Source organism: Panthera leo, chromosome B2 (assembly GCF_018350215.1).
Source record: "Panthera leo isolate Ple1 chromosome B2, P.leo_Ple1_pat1.1, whole genome shotgun sequence".
Taxonomy (NCBI): Eukaryota; Metazoa; Chordata; class Mammalia; order Carnivora; family Felidae; genus Panthera; species Panthera leo.
This window is the reverse complement of record NC_056683.1, coordinates 89,253,576-89,267,018: the sequence shown is the minus strand read 5'-3', so window position 1 is coordinate 89,267,018 and position 13,443 is coordinate 89,253,576. Positions and strand designations below refer to the sequence as shown.

The following is a 13,443-nucleotide window of genomic DNA, read 5'->3' as shown; positions in this document are numbered from 1 at the left end:
CAGCTGGTTCTCTCTCTCTCTCTCTCTCCCTCTCCCTCTCCCCCAAAAACTAAATAAATAAACTTAAAAAAAAAAAAAAAAAGGAGGGCACTTGTTGGGATGAGCACTGGCTTATATGTAAGTGATGAATTACTGGGTTCTAATCCTGAAACCAATACTATACTGTATGTTGACTAACTTGAATTTATTTAAATAAGTTTTTCAAAAAGATGAATTTAATATATAAAACATAGCCAGTTGCTTACATAAGAAAAGAATGTTTCTGCAAGGGACGGTACTCAAGAACAGTAATGCTAGGTGGCTCCATGGATGAGAATTGAAGGTCAGGGAAGATTTTCAACACGTATCTTGTTGTATCCTGAATTTTGAAGTACAGCCACACTATCCATTACAAATGAAATTAGTTTTAGGCCGCTCCTGGTGCTGCTTGTGTGGTCGTTCGGTGCAGACCTGGTACCTCTCTTGTGAAGCGGCAGCTGAGGAGACTCTGGCGCTCGCCGTGGCCAACGAAAAGCCCAAGGAAGGAGTCAAGACTGAGAACAACGATCATATTAATTAGAAGGTGGCAGGGCAGGATGGTTCTGTGGAGCAGTTTAAGATTAAGAGGCATACACCACTTAGTAAACTAATGAAAGCCTAGTGTGAACGACAGTGTTTGTCAATGAGGCAGATCAGATTCCGATTTGATGGGCAGCCGATCAATGAAACAGACACACCTGCACAGTTGATGATGGAGGATGAAGATACAATTGATGTGTTCCAGCAGCAGACAGGAGGTGTTTACGAAAAAGGGAACTTGCTACTTTACTCCAGAACTCTGTTCCTCCAGACCAAGAAGACATTCTCAATTAGAAAACCGCAATTTGGTTCCACCACATCCTGACTATTACAGTATAGTTTTCTCTATTCTTTCATTTTCCCCTTCCCCATGCCCTTATTTATTGTACATAAAGTAACTGTGTAGGTGCACAAGCATTTTGCATTTTTTTAACTAAATGGCCAATGGTATGTTTTGATCGACATCAAATGGAGATGGGATGGGGAAAAATACTGGTTCTGTGAAAATACCCCCTTTCTCCATTAGTGGCATGCTCTTTCAGCTCTTATGTTTATATTCCAGTAAGTTATTTTGCTCTCACTGTTTAACAAAAAAAGAACAACATAAAAATCCTTGCATACCTTGTTTGATTGGAGAATTTTAATGTTTTTCATTTATCATTGTAAAACAAAGGACAATTTTACAAGTTTTTGTACATAGCTGTTACATATAGGGCAATCTGTCTTTAAGTAGGGATAAATTACTCTAAAAGAAATGAATCCTAGTTAGTTTTCCCTTCAAGTCAAGCGTCTTGTTGTTTAAATAAACTTCTTGTTTAAAATGAAAAAAAATTAAATTAGTTTTAAAGATACAAATATAAAACACATAAAATTAAAACATCGTATATCAAAAAAATTTTTAAATAATGAAAGAAAAAAAAATACAGGCTTTTGAATAAAGGTGGAGATTGGAATATATGTTTACCTCCACTCTATCTGAAGGCCTATGAGAGTGAAGAGACATTTTTAATTTTTTTTATGTTTATTTATTTATTTTTTGAGAGAGAGAGACAGAAAGCAAGCCATGGAGGGGCAGAGAGAGAGGGAGAGAGACATCCCAAGCAGGCTCTGCCCTGTCAGCACAGAACCCAACATAAGGCTTGAATTCACAAACTGTGAGATCATAACCTGAGCTGAAACCAAGAGTTGGATGCTTAACTGACTAAGCCACCCAGGCACCCCAATTTTTAAGCATGAGCAAACAAAGCAAAGGCAACAAAAGAGAACAAAACAGCAACAAAATCATGTAGGTAGAGGGTAGATGGATGAATAATAGGGTGGTTATTCCTGCTTCAGATTCTCTCTCTCCCTGTCTCTCTGCCCCTCCCCTGCTCACATACACACACACACCAGGTGCCCCTAGCATTATACTGTCCAGCTCCATCCATGTTGTTGCAAATGACAGGATTTTATTCTTCTTTATGGCTGAGTAATATTCCATTTTATATATATATACATATATATGTATATACACACACACACACACACACATACATATATATACACACACATATATACACACATACATATATATATACACACACACACATATATATATACACACATATATACGTGTGTGTGTATATATATATATAACGGAATAATGTACAAATATATACACATATATTTGGATGTGAGACTTACTGAGTCAAAAGAATTTAACATTTTTATGGTTTTTATACAATGTGTTGCATCAAATTTTTGAAATGAGACCATTTAATATCTAGAGTGAAACTATAACTTTTTTTTAGCTCATGAAAAACCACATCTATTCAAGTTTCATTTAATAGTTAACATGCTCAAAAGCACAGCCACAAAATGATTTCAAGAAACTATACCATGAAAATCAAAGAAATGTAATAAAATGAATATACATTGCAGTTGTTGCAGAACTGACATGATACTTTTTGCAAATGAATGAGATTTTTTTTAAGGTATCAAAATCGGCTTATTTACTCTTAGTTGAAACCCATTTATTTCCTCAAAGAGCAACAAAGGAGATTCATCATTCTCCTTCAAATAGTTCTCCAGTTCTTACCAAAGATTCCCTGTGACCATTGTCCTGACCCAGGCCAGTGTGTTGAGTTGCTTTCTGTATGTGCAGAAAGGAATCTATCCTCTACCTGGGCAGATTAGAGATGGTGACATTTGAGGAATACCACAGTGATTGGCCTTTTCCCTTTCTCTACAGACAGGCTCACCCCTAACATTGTAGGGCCAGAAGGTAAGTACAAATACAGTACAAATAGTACAAATAGAGGCTAACACACTACACATCCAAATATTTAAAATCTTTAAATCATAATAAAACATTATTAAATGAAATATGTTCTATAGCCCCACCTGGCTAAATGTGACATCAAAACAACCTGGAAGGCCATGTTCAAATCTAGGATGGTCAGACTCCTCTGAGCTCTGCACCAGAACATGGTACAAAAAGGAGAGGTGACCTCCAGCCACAGGCCACCCTCCTCTCTTTCCACTTCTCCTTATCATTCCCAGGCAGGTCTTATACATACATTGTTCATTCCAACGAGTAAGTCCAGGCTCTGCCCTCCATCACCTCAAACAGTAGCCGGGCTTCCCTGTGAGCCAAGTAATAGGAGGGTCCACCCTTGGGAAAACGAACCCAGAGTGAAGGCCTGCACATACCTTAGAAAAAGGACCAGGCTGTTTGGACAGGGAATTTCTGTAAGGTCATCTCTCCTTGGCCCCCAGATATTTCTTATTCTGTAAGGAGGAGCTGGACCAGAGGAGGACCAGAGTAGAAAATCCTCTCATGGTGGTTTGGGGATGGTACTGCCATAAATATGCAGCTCTTACCTTTGAAGACATTGTTCTCAATTAAAATATTGTTCTCTGAAAACATGCATCAAAGACCTTTGCCCTCTTGTTAACATTTCACAATTATGAGCACATTCTTTAGGATCGGTTTACCTGATTGCTTGGTTCCCATCCAGGAAAGCAGAAAGAGGCCTTTGGGAGAGGACATGCAGAATCGCTGCCTGAGAAGCCAGGCCAGTGGGCAGGTGGGGCAGCAGGGTACAGCCTGGGTGAAAGGAAAAGAGGCTTTGACTACACTTGGCCCTGCCTCACTAGTCTCCTCCTGACTGCCCTGGGAAGGTGGGGGGGGGGGGGGGGGGGGGGGGGTGGTGCATGTAAGCCAATAAAGAAAGAGGAAGAGAAGAATAAAATTGTAAAGTGGGGAAAATCTCCATGCCTCTATCCAGATTTTCATCTTGCATCTGCCTACACAGAAGATCCACCTCTAAACTACACGAGTAAAATACATGGCCAAATAGAGCTGCGCTTCCCAACGGACATTTTTCAAGCTCTTAGTGTTTAAAAGCAATAATAGCATCAGTTGCTTTTATTGATCAAAATACTAATACATGAAATATTAATATAAATCATTTCTCCAACAAAACAGAATGGTTTGACAGCCTGTGAATATGCATCAAATGAACAAGATTGATAGTGCACATTTTTGCTAAAGCCCTAGCTACTCAAGTCATTTATCATTTAGCTAAACACTAATCACTACCTTGAGGTTTTAACTATTATACCATTTTAGATGCTTTTATTCTTCATCACATATTATTTCATTTACAAATAAAGACCAGTCGTTAGAAACAAGAAGCATAAGTGATACTGCCATTGAAAACAAGTTGATATAAGAATTATAAGAATGCAATGAAATTGTACAAAGATGATTTTTACCTACTATGTTGTACCTACCTGTTCATAAGTCCTACAAACCACATCAGGATGGTTCTAAAAAATTTTTAATTATGTCAAAAGTATGTAATATATTAACTATCAAATTATCTTTGGGGTGCCTGGGTGGCTCAGTCATTTGAGCGTTCGACTTCAGCCCTGGTCATGATCTCGTGGTTCGTGGGTTCAAGCCCCACATCAGGCTCTGTGCTGACAGCTCAGAGCCTGAAACCTGCTTTAGATTTCAGATTCTGTGTCGCCCTCTCTCTGTGCTCCTCCCCTGCTCACACCCTGTCTCTCTCTCAAGAATAAAGATTTTTTTTAAAAATTTTTAATTATCTTTGCATTTGTTGGAAATAAAGACTAACCACACTATAAATGTGCTCTTTGAATTGCAAAGCCTGCAGGAAGCAGCCTAAAGCATTCTCTCTTATTTTGTTTCTCAGAAATAAAATGCAAATTGTAAAAAATAAGCTAAATGATCTTAAGTCCAAAATACAAGAATTATAATAGTCATAAAGTAGATGCTCTAGTGTAGAATTAGATGCTTTAATATAGAATTAGATTTTTAAATCCAAGTAAATCCATTTAAGTACCTTAAATGAAAACTAATATGTCATTGACTAAATTGTCAATAAATCATCTTTTGTCACATAATTAATTTAAAGTAAATTTATTCCCATGCATCACATATAACAAAGAAAGATGTCAACATTTTCCTTATCATAAATAGAATCACTAGGACTAAACTTTTTTAAGTCTTTATTTATTTATTTATTTTGAGAGAGAGAGGGTGTGTGTGCAAGCAGGGGAGAGGCAGAGAGAGAGAGAGAGAGAGAGAGAGAGAGAGAGAGAGAGAGAGAATCCCAAGCATGTTCCACGCTGTCAGTGCAGAGCCTGGCAGGGGGGCTCAATCCCACAAACCATGAGATCATGACCTTAGCAGAAATCAAGAGTTGGACGCTTAAGCAACTGAGCCACCCTGGAACCCCAGGATTGAATTTTAAATAAACTTTATAATCTAATGTTGAATAATACAATTTTCTAAACTAAAACATTTTACTTAAAACCATTTCTGTAGAATATCCATGCAAAAATAACAAAACAATTTTTAAGTTCTTACAATCTTAAAAGTTCTTAAGGGGACTTAGCAGATTACAAGTGACTGTGAAAGAGACTCATAAGTCAAAAGTATCCCAAGCACTATATGCTGGGTACAGTCTAAAGCCCCATTAACAAAGTCTTTCTGTCCACCATTAAATTCATGTGCAGCCAGACAGAATTCAGCTCTGAAACTACACTTCAGTTTCTATGTTTATAAAATGAAGATAATAGTACTTCCTTCCCAATATTGTTACACCCACTGAGTGAGATTACAAATGGAAGTGGCTCAGCATGCGATACATTGCAGATGTGCGTATACAACATTTATACATGCAGATACACATCCCTAGGAGAAGAAACACATCAACGCAAACTCTCACTATTATTTAATTAATTAATACCAGCTTCTTTCCTGAAAAGAGACAAAAGCAGAAAGTTAAAAGAGGAAGGTAATACAGGCTGGAAGAGGCACACAAAGTGAAGACAAAATAGGACAAAAACATTGCAGCCATTCTGCATACTTTTGCCTAAGTATGTTTCGCATAAAAAGTCTGCAAATAGGGGCGCCTGGGTGGCTCAGTCGGTTAAGCGTCCGACTTCAGCCAGGTCACGATCTCGCGGTCTGTGAGTTGGAGCCCCGCGTCAGGCTCTGGGCTGATGGCTCGGAGCCTGGAGCCTGCTTCAGATTCTGTGTCTCCCTCTCTCTCTGCCCCTCCCCCGTTCATGCTCTGTCTCTCTCTGTCCCAAAAATAAATAAAAAACGTTGGGAAAAAAAAAAAAAAAAGTCTGCAAATAGGGGCGCCTGGGTGGCTCAGTCGGTTAAGCGTCCGACTTCGGCTCAGGTCATGATCTCACAGCTTGTGGGTTCGAGCCCCGCGTCGGGCTCTGTGCTGACTGCTCAGAGCCTGGAGCCTGTTTCAGATTCTGTGTCTCCCTCTCTCTGTGACCCTCCCCCGTTCATGCTCTGTCTCTCTCTGTCTCAAAAATAAATAAACGTTTAAAAAAAATTTTTTTTTAAAAAAAAGTCTGCAAATAACATAAATGTACCTGTCTCCCTCCCTCTGAACCATCGTGTGCCTGGGGACCTGGCACCCAGGAAGCACTCTAATATAATAAGACATCAGAAGGAAAGATTCAGTTAGCACCAACTTCCATAAAGTTGGTGCCACGTAACTAAATACAATCACTAACTACTAAAGTACAACTAACTAAATAGAATCACAGGGCCACAGGATGGTGCAGTGAGAGGGACCCAAGAGACTACCTAACCAGCTCCATCCAACATTTTGCAAAAGGCAAAATAAAGTGCCTAGGTGACCTGCCCAAGACCACACCCAATTAGAGGCAGAGGCCAAAATTGCATTAGGATTTCCAGGAAAGTGCCCTTTCTCGTTGGGGGGGGGGGGGGGGGGGGGAAGCTTGTGTATATATGTCAGGGACATGGGAGAAGATAGCACAGCCTCTAGAATATACAAGGCAAAGATTTCTAACACTGCCAAAGTGTGCTTGGCTGGCAATAAGATCCAAGGTTGATAAGGCAGCAAGACTTTCCTCTAAGGACAGAAAACATGTTGCATTATCCTCCTAGAGAAGGCAGTTAGACTAAGACATCCCTGCTGTCAAAATAACTGCTGCTTCCAGATATGTTTTCCACCTACCCTTCAGAATGGAAATGAGCCCAGATCCCTTTCTCAGAAGAGTTAAACATGGAATCATCACTCAAATGGAGCAAGCAGCTTGCAGAATGGCTGCAATGAGTTCGTCCCCTAGTAAATAGATTGAACATTATCGCTCTACTTCATATCCTCAATGGAACTCAGTCCCATGAATGGAGTGGTATATTATAACTGGCATAAAATAAGCCACCACTTTAGTTACAACACAGGATTGTCCAAATAAACAAGCATTAATCATGCACATTATGTAGAGCATAATGCTTCAGAGAGCTTCTGCAAGCAGCTCCAAATGAACTCGACCAAATTATACCATCTGACAGCTGTTCTGCGACCTGTGGGAAATGAGTTGGTGGTCTCAGTCCAGTTCCTAGAGGACAGGTGTCCAAAGCACAAAAACTACCCTCACAATTGGGCCTAATTAGCAACCTGGTTGTTGCAGCCGCAGTAAAACCTGGAGTCTATGTCACCGCCATGCTGTTGGAGTCTTGTCTCCACATCGGGTGGCATGCACTAAAGGCTTAGTGCAGAAACGCTCACAATGGCGACTGCACAAAATGTCGTTGCTTCAGGAGAAACAGAACTGGGTCCAGGACTGGCTCTCTGCCTCTTGGACTCCCCCGAGCCAAAGATGTCAGAGACAGGGTTGGAGTGTGGGGCACTGTTTTAATCCATGGAACGAACATGTTTGTAACACTTAAAGTGTTATGTACTCCTACCTTTAATAAGAGTTATCGACTCAATATTACACAAAAACTGAGATTTCCCTGGATTCCCCAATCATTTCGCAAAGTCTTTCCCTTCACCTCTTTGCCTTAATTGAAACCTGCCTGCTTCTGAGGATAATGCTTCCCCTTAAGCCCTCTTAAAGTATACAGCTGTTTCCTCCAAAGTCCCACATACCTCAGCACCAGTTAATAAGGAAGGATTCTCCTTATTCCCAAACCTCACTTTCAGGCCATTTCTTCTCTGCTCTTGCAAAAGCCTTCTCTGACACACAGAGCATTCAGCTCTGCCCCTATCCATTAACCTTCCATTCAATTGTCTTGTTCTGAAAAGATGTTAACTCCTGACTTACAGTCTTCCTCTCTTATCCTCTCTTCAGATCATCAATGGTGATTTCAACACCCATGTGTGTAAAGCATAAACACTCTGGCTTCAAGGTGTCTTATCTTCCTCACCCTAATGATCTTTTCTCTCAATACCACAGCCTCCCACTCCCATGGCTGCTCTCCAGACCTTGTCATACCAGAAACTGCACCACCTCCAAAAATCTCAATTCAAATAGTACTTCCTTGGATTATAACCAGTCATTGCTAGCTCATTCCGTTACAGCACCCTTCCTTATGACTCTCTTGACACATGCAGACCAATACAATAGCCCAGTTTTCTTACTCTTTATTCACTGACTCCCCATGCTTTCCCTTCTCTTATGTCATAATTGGTGCCTCACTTTCCCTCACCCTCTCCAACCAACCTAACACCAAGTTCTGTCAACTTTATCTCCAAATTATATTCATTTATTTCTTATTCACCATTGTATTCCCAGTTTCTGCTCATAATATAGACTCAATAGTATTTCTTGAATGAGTGAAGCATTAAAGGTAAATGTTGGGGAGTTTCACTTCTGCTTAGGACATAGAAGCAAAAGAGAATGTCACTTCCACATTGATAATAGAAAAAAAATCATCTAAAAAATAGAACTTTTATGTATCCCAACAGAGAGCTAAGTTTGCAAGCAAGCAAAGCAAACTGAATTCTAAACCTCAAAGGGAAATAGGAAGCATATACTTTTCCACCTTTGGGAGAGCACAGGAGAGAGAAATGTCTGCCACATAAGTAAATAAGAATAACCCAACTAAAATTTTTATTCATTAAGGCCAAGTGTGGGCTAGTACGACAATGTAGTATAGGTAGCAGGTCCAAATACAAGGGAAATGTGCCTTTATTCATAGGACTTTCCACAGGCCTCCACTGAGTGCTTATAAGAAAGCTAGGAGACAGGATAGGAAACTGGAGACAGCCCCCTCAGTGGGGTGGGTGTGCAGAGATAATCATCAGATAATAATCACTCCCCGCCATGACTAACCAGAGATACAAGGCAGAGCTTGGCTGCCATAGGAGGAAGGACAGGAATATGAGAAAACACCAACCTATGTCCCACACACACAAAGTCTGCTGAGTAAGGCTAGGCTAGGAGAACATAGAACACTCCAGTGACCCCAAAACAAGTATAACTCTAAGTAATAAGCAACATCAGTCTACCATTAAGGAAGGAGCAAAGGCTTGTAGAGAGTCCCCTTGATGGTGCAGAATGGCTGAAAGCTAAGGGTGGAGAAGAAGCACTGATTTTTGTTTGCAACCCACCAAGTCTCCACTCTATGCACAAAGAAACAGCTTCCAACCACTGGAGGAATTTAAGATAATGGTACACTGAAGGTAATGAGAGCCACAACAAAATCTAAACCTATCTCATCTCCCATCTAGTATAACTCAACCCCATACTAACAGCTTGAGAGAAAAAGACACACACCCATTTTTCTTGCAAAAATGGTATATACTTGAGTCTTCTATGTATACCTATACACAATATCCAATAATCATACAAAAACACCAAAACCAACATAAAATCAAGAAAAAAACAGCCTATTGTCAAGAAATAGGGCAATTAATAGAACCAGACTCAGATATGACTCAGATGTTGAAATACTTTCAAAAAATTATGATTAACATGTTAAAGGCCCTAGTTAAAAAAAGAAAAAAAAAGTATGTGCATAGATAGAAATGTCAGCAGAGAGATGAAAAACCATAAGAAAAAGTTAAATGGAAAGGATAGAAATTGAAAACATGGCATCCAAGACAAAGAATATATTCAATAAATTAATCAGCAGACCAAAAAGTTCTGGGGGGGAAAAAGCAATCAGTAAACTTAAATATAGATCAATAGAAATTATTCAGACTGGGGAGAGAGAGAGAGAAACACAGCAATCAAGAACCATGGAACAATATCAAATGTTCTAACATGTATTTATTAAGAATCCCAAAAGGGAAAAAGAGAGAGGATAGGGAAGGAAAAAATATGTGAAAAGGTAATGACTAAATGGACAGTATGAAGAAGCTTATTTCTGCTGGTGAAACAGTTCTGTAATCTGATTGTCATGTTAGTTACACAAATCTATACGTGCCATAAAATGCCATAGAAAATATACACCAAAAAAAGTATAAAATTGGAAGAGCCTAAATAATATCTGTAGCTTAGTTAAGAATATTATACCAATGTCCATTTCCAGATTTTTGTAAATTCTATGATTATGCAATTACCATTGGAGGAAGTTGTGTGGAGGATACACGAAAACACACTACATTTTGCAACTTCTTGTGAATCTAAAATCATTTCAAAATTAAAAGTTCTTTGAAAGACAATGGCCAAGGGCCTTGGGTGGCTCAGTCAATTGAGCATCAGACTTCAGCTCAAGTCATGATCTCATGGTTCATGAGTTCAAGCCCTACATTGGGCTCACAGCTGTCAGCACAGAGCCCACTTCTGATCCTCTGTCCCCCTTTCTCTCTGCCCCTCCCCCTCTCAAAAATAAACAAACATTTAAAAAATAATAATAAAAAGATAATGGCCAAAATTTTTCCAAAAATAATGAAGGAAAACAAATGACCCATACAATAAACCCAGAGAACTTCAAGCAGGATGAATAATACTACATATACCCACAACTAGCCTCTTAATAATCAAACTGCTAAAAATAAAAAATAAAAAAAACAGAAACATAATTTTCTTATAACATTGTAGAAGTAAAATGTATTACATTAAGAGCACACAGTAGGGGAGAGAAGAAATAAAGTTTATTGTTAAAAGTTTCTTTTAACTGAATTATACTAAATTATTTGGTGATAGTTTACTAACTGTTTATAAGTTTATGGACTGTTAGATGCATATTGTAAATCATAGGGAAACCACTATTTTTTAATGTTTTCTTTATTTTTGAGAGAGTGCAAGTGGGGGAGGGGCAGAGAGGGGAACAGAAGATCCCAAGCAGGCTCTCCACTGACAGCAGAGAGCCCAATGTGGGGTTTGAACCCACGAACCCCGAGATCATGACCTGAGCTGAAGTCAGACGCTCAACTGACCAAGCCACCCATGTGCCATGGGAAACCACTATTTTTAAAAAGAGATAATTAGTAAAACAATAGTGGAGATAAAATGGAATCATAAAAGAAGGCAGGAACATCCAAAATAATTTTTTAAAAAATAAAAATTGAGCGGGGCGCATGGGTGGCTCAGTCGGTTAAGCGTCCAACTTCGGCTTAGGTCATGATCTCTCAGTTTGTGAGTTCGAGCCCCGCGTCAGGCTCTGTGCTGACAGCTCAGAGCCTGGAGCCGGCTTTGGATTCTGTGTCTCCTCCTCTCTCTGCCCCTCCCATGCTCATGCTCTGTCTCTCTGTGTCTCTCAATAATAAATAAACGTTAGAAAAAAAAATTTTAATAAAAATTGAGTTACAAGAGTCAAACTATCTGACCTCGAGACTTAACTATCAAGCCACAGTAATCACGACAGTGTGCCATTGGCAAAATGGAGCACAATAGAGTCCAGAAACAGGCTCACAAATACATAGTCAATTGACTTTCAATAAAGGTGCCAAGGCAGTTTAATGGGTAAATTATTTTTTAACAAAAAATGCTGAAACAATTAATTGGGTTTTCCATTTGCAAAAAAACACATAAATAAACCTTGACCCTTACTTCACACCATATACAAAAGGAAACTTAAAATAGATCACAGACCTAAATGTAAGCCTAAAATTATAAAACTTTCAGAAGGAAACATAGGAGAAAAATGTGACCTTAGATTAGGAAAAGATTTCTTAGATATGACACCAAATGTACAATCCATTTTTATAAATGATAAATTGGCTTGTGTCATAATTGAAAACTTCTGCTCCTCAAAAGATACTTTATAAGACAAGGCAAAAATGGCACCACCCAGGTAGCTCAGTCAGGTAAGCCCCCAACTCTTGATTTCATCTCAGCTCATAATCTCACGGATCATGAGTTGAGCCCAGTATGGAGCTCTGCGCTGCCAGTGAAGAGCCTGCTTGGAATTCTCTCTCTCTCTCTCTCTCTCTCTCTCTCTCTCTCTTCCTCCTTCTCTCCCTCTCTCTCTCTCTCTAAATAAATAAATAAATACATAAACTTAAAAAAAAATAAAGACAAGGCAAAAATGAACCATGGAGTGGAAGAAATAATTGCAAAACACATGTCTGATAAAAGAACTGTGTTCAGAATGTATAAAGAATTCTTAGAATTTAATTATTAAAAAATCAAACAATCCAATTTTTAAAAAGGGGAGAGGACAAAAACATATACTTCACCAAAGTAGAAATACAGGTGGTAAATAAGTATTTGGGAGAAATGCTCACTGTCATTAGTAATTAGGGAAATACAAATTAAAACTACCATAAGATACCACTTTATACCTATTACATGAGCTAAAACTTAATTTTAGAAATAATTAACAATACCAAGTACCGGCAACAGAGTGGAGGGATCAGAACTCTCATATATTATTGGTGAAAATACAAAATGGTACAGCCACTTTAGAAAACAATTTGACATTTTCTAATAAAGTTAAACATACACTTAACATATGACCCAACAGTAATATGAACCCAAGGTATGTACCTAACAAAAATGAAAACTTATATCCACACAAACACCATTATGCAAATCTCTATAGAAGCTTTATTCATAATTGCCAAAAATCTAGACACAATCCAAACATCTATCAACTATGCAATGGATAAATAAATTGTCCTACATCCATGAAATGGAATACTTCTTAATAATAAAAAGGAATAAACTTTGGATACATGAATGGTTCTCAAAAGTGTTATGCCAAGTGAACGAAGCCAGACTACAAGGATACATACTGTTCGATTCCATTTATATAACATTGTGGAAAAAGCAAAATCACAGAATAGAAATCAGTTGACAGAGCTCTAGTGCGGGGAGTGGGGGAGGACTGACTTATAAAAAGCACAAAGAAAATGCTGGAAACTTTCCATACCTTAAATGTATTATATGATTACACATTTGTCAAAACACATCAGACTGTACATTTAAGGGCAAAGTTACTGTATTCTCTCTAAATTCATGTATATTTTTACATTTCCATAATAAAACATTTTAAAAACAAATGCCAATATCATGCTCTTCAGATTCTATTTGCAATAAACCATATATTTAGGCTGTAAAATCAAAGAATGCAATGAACACTATATACACTGTATGTTAGCTAACTTGACAAAGATTTATTTTTTATTTTTTTTTTAAGGTTTATTC

General features: G+C 38.4%; 1 pseudogene; it reads left to right on the top strand.

Annotated features, from left to right (window-relative positions):
* The first annotated feature begins 394 nt into the window (after window positions 1–394).
* On the top strand, window positions 395–921 carry LOC122220731 (annotated as a pseudogene).
* The last annotated feature ends 12,522 nt before the right edge of the window (window positions 922–13,443 follow it).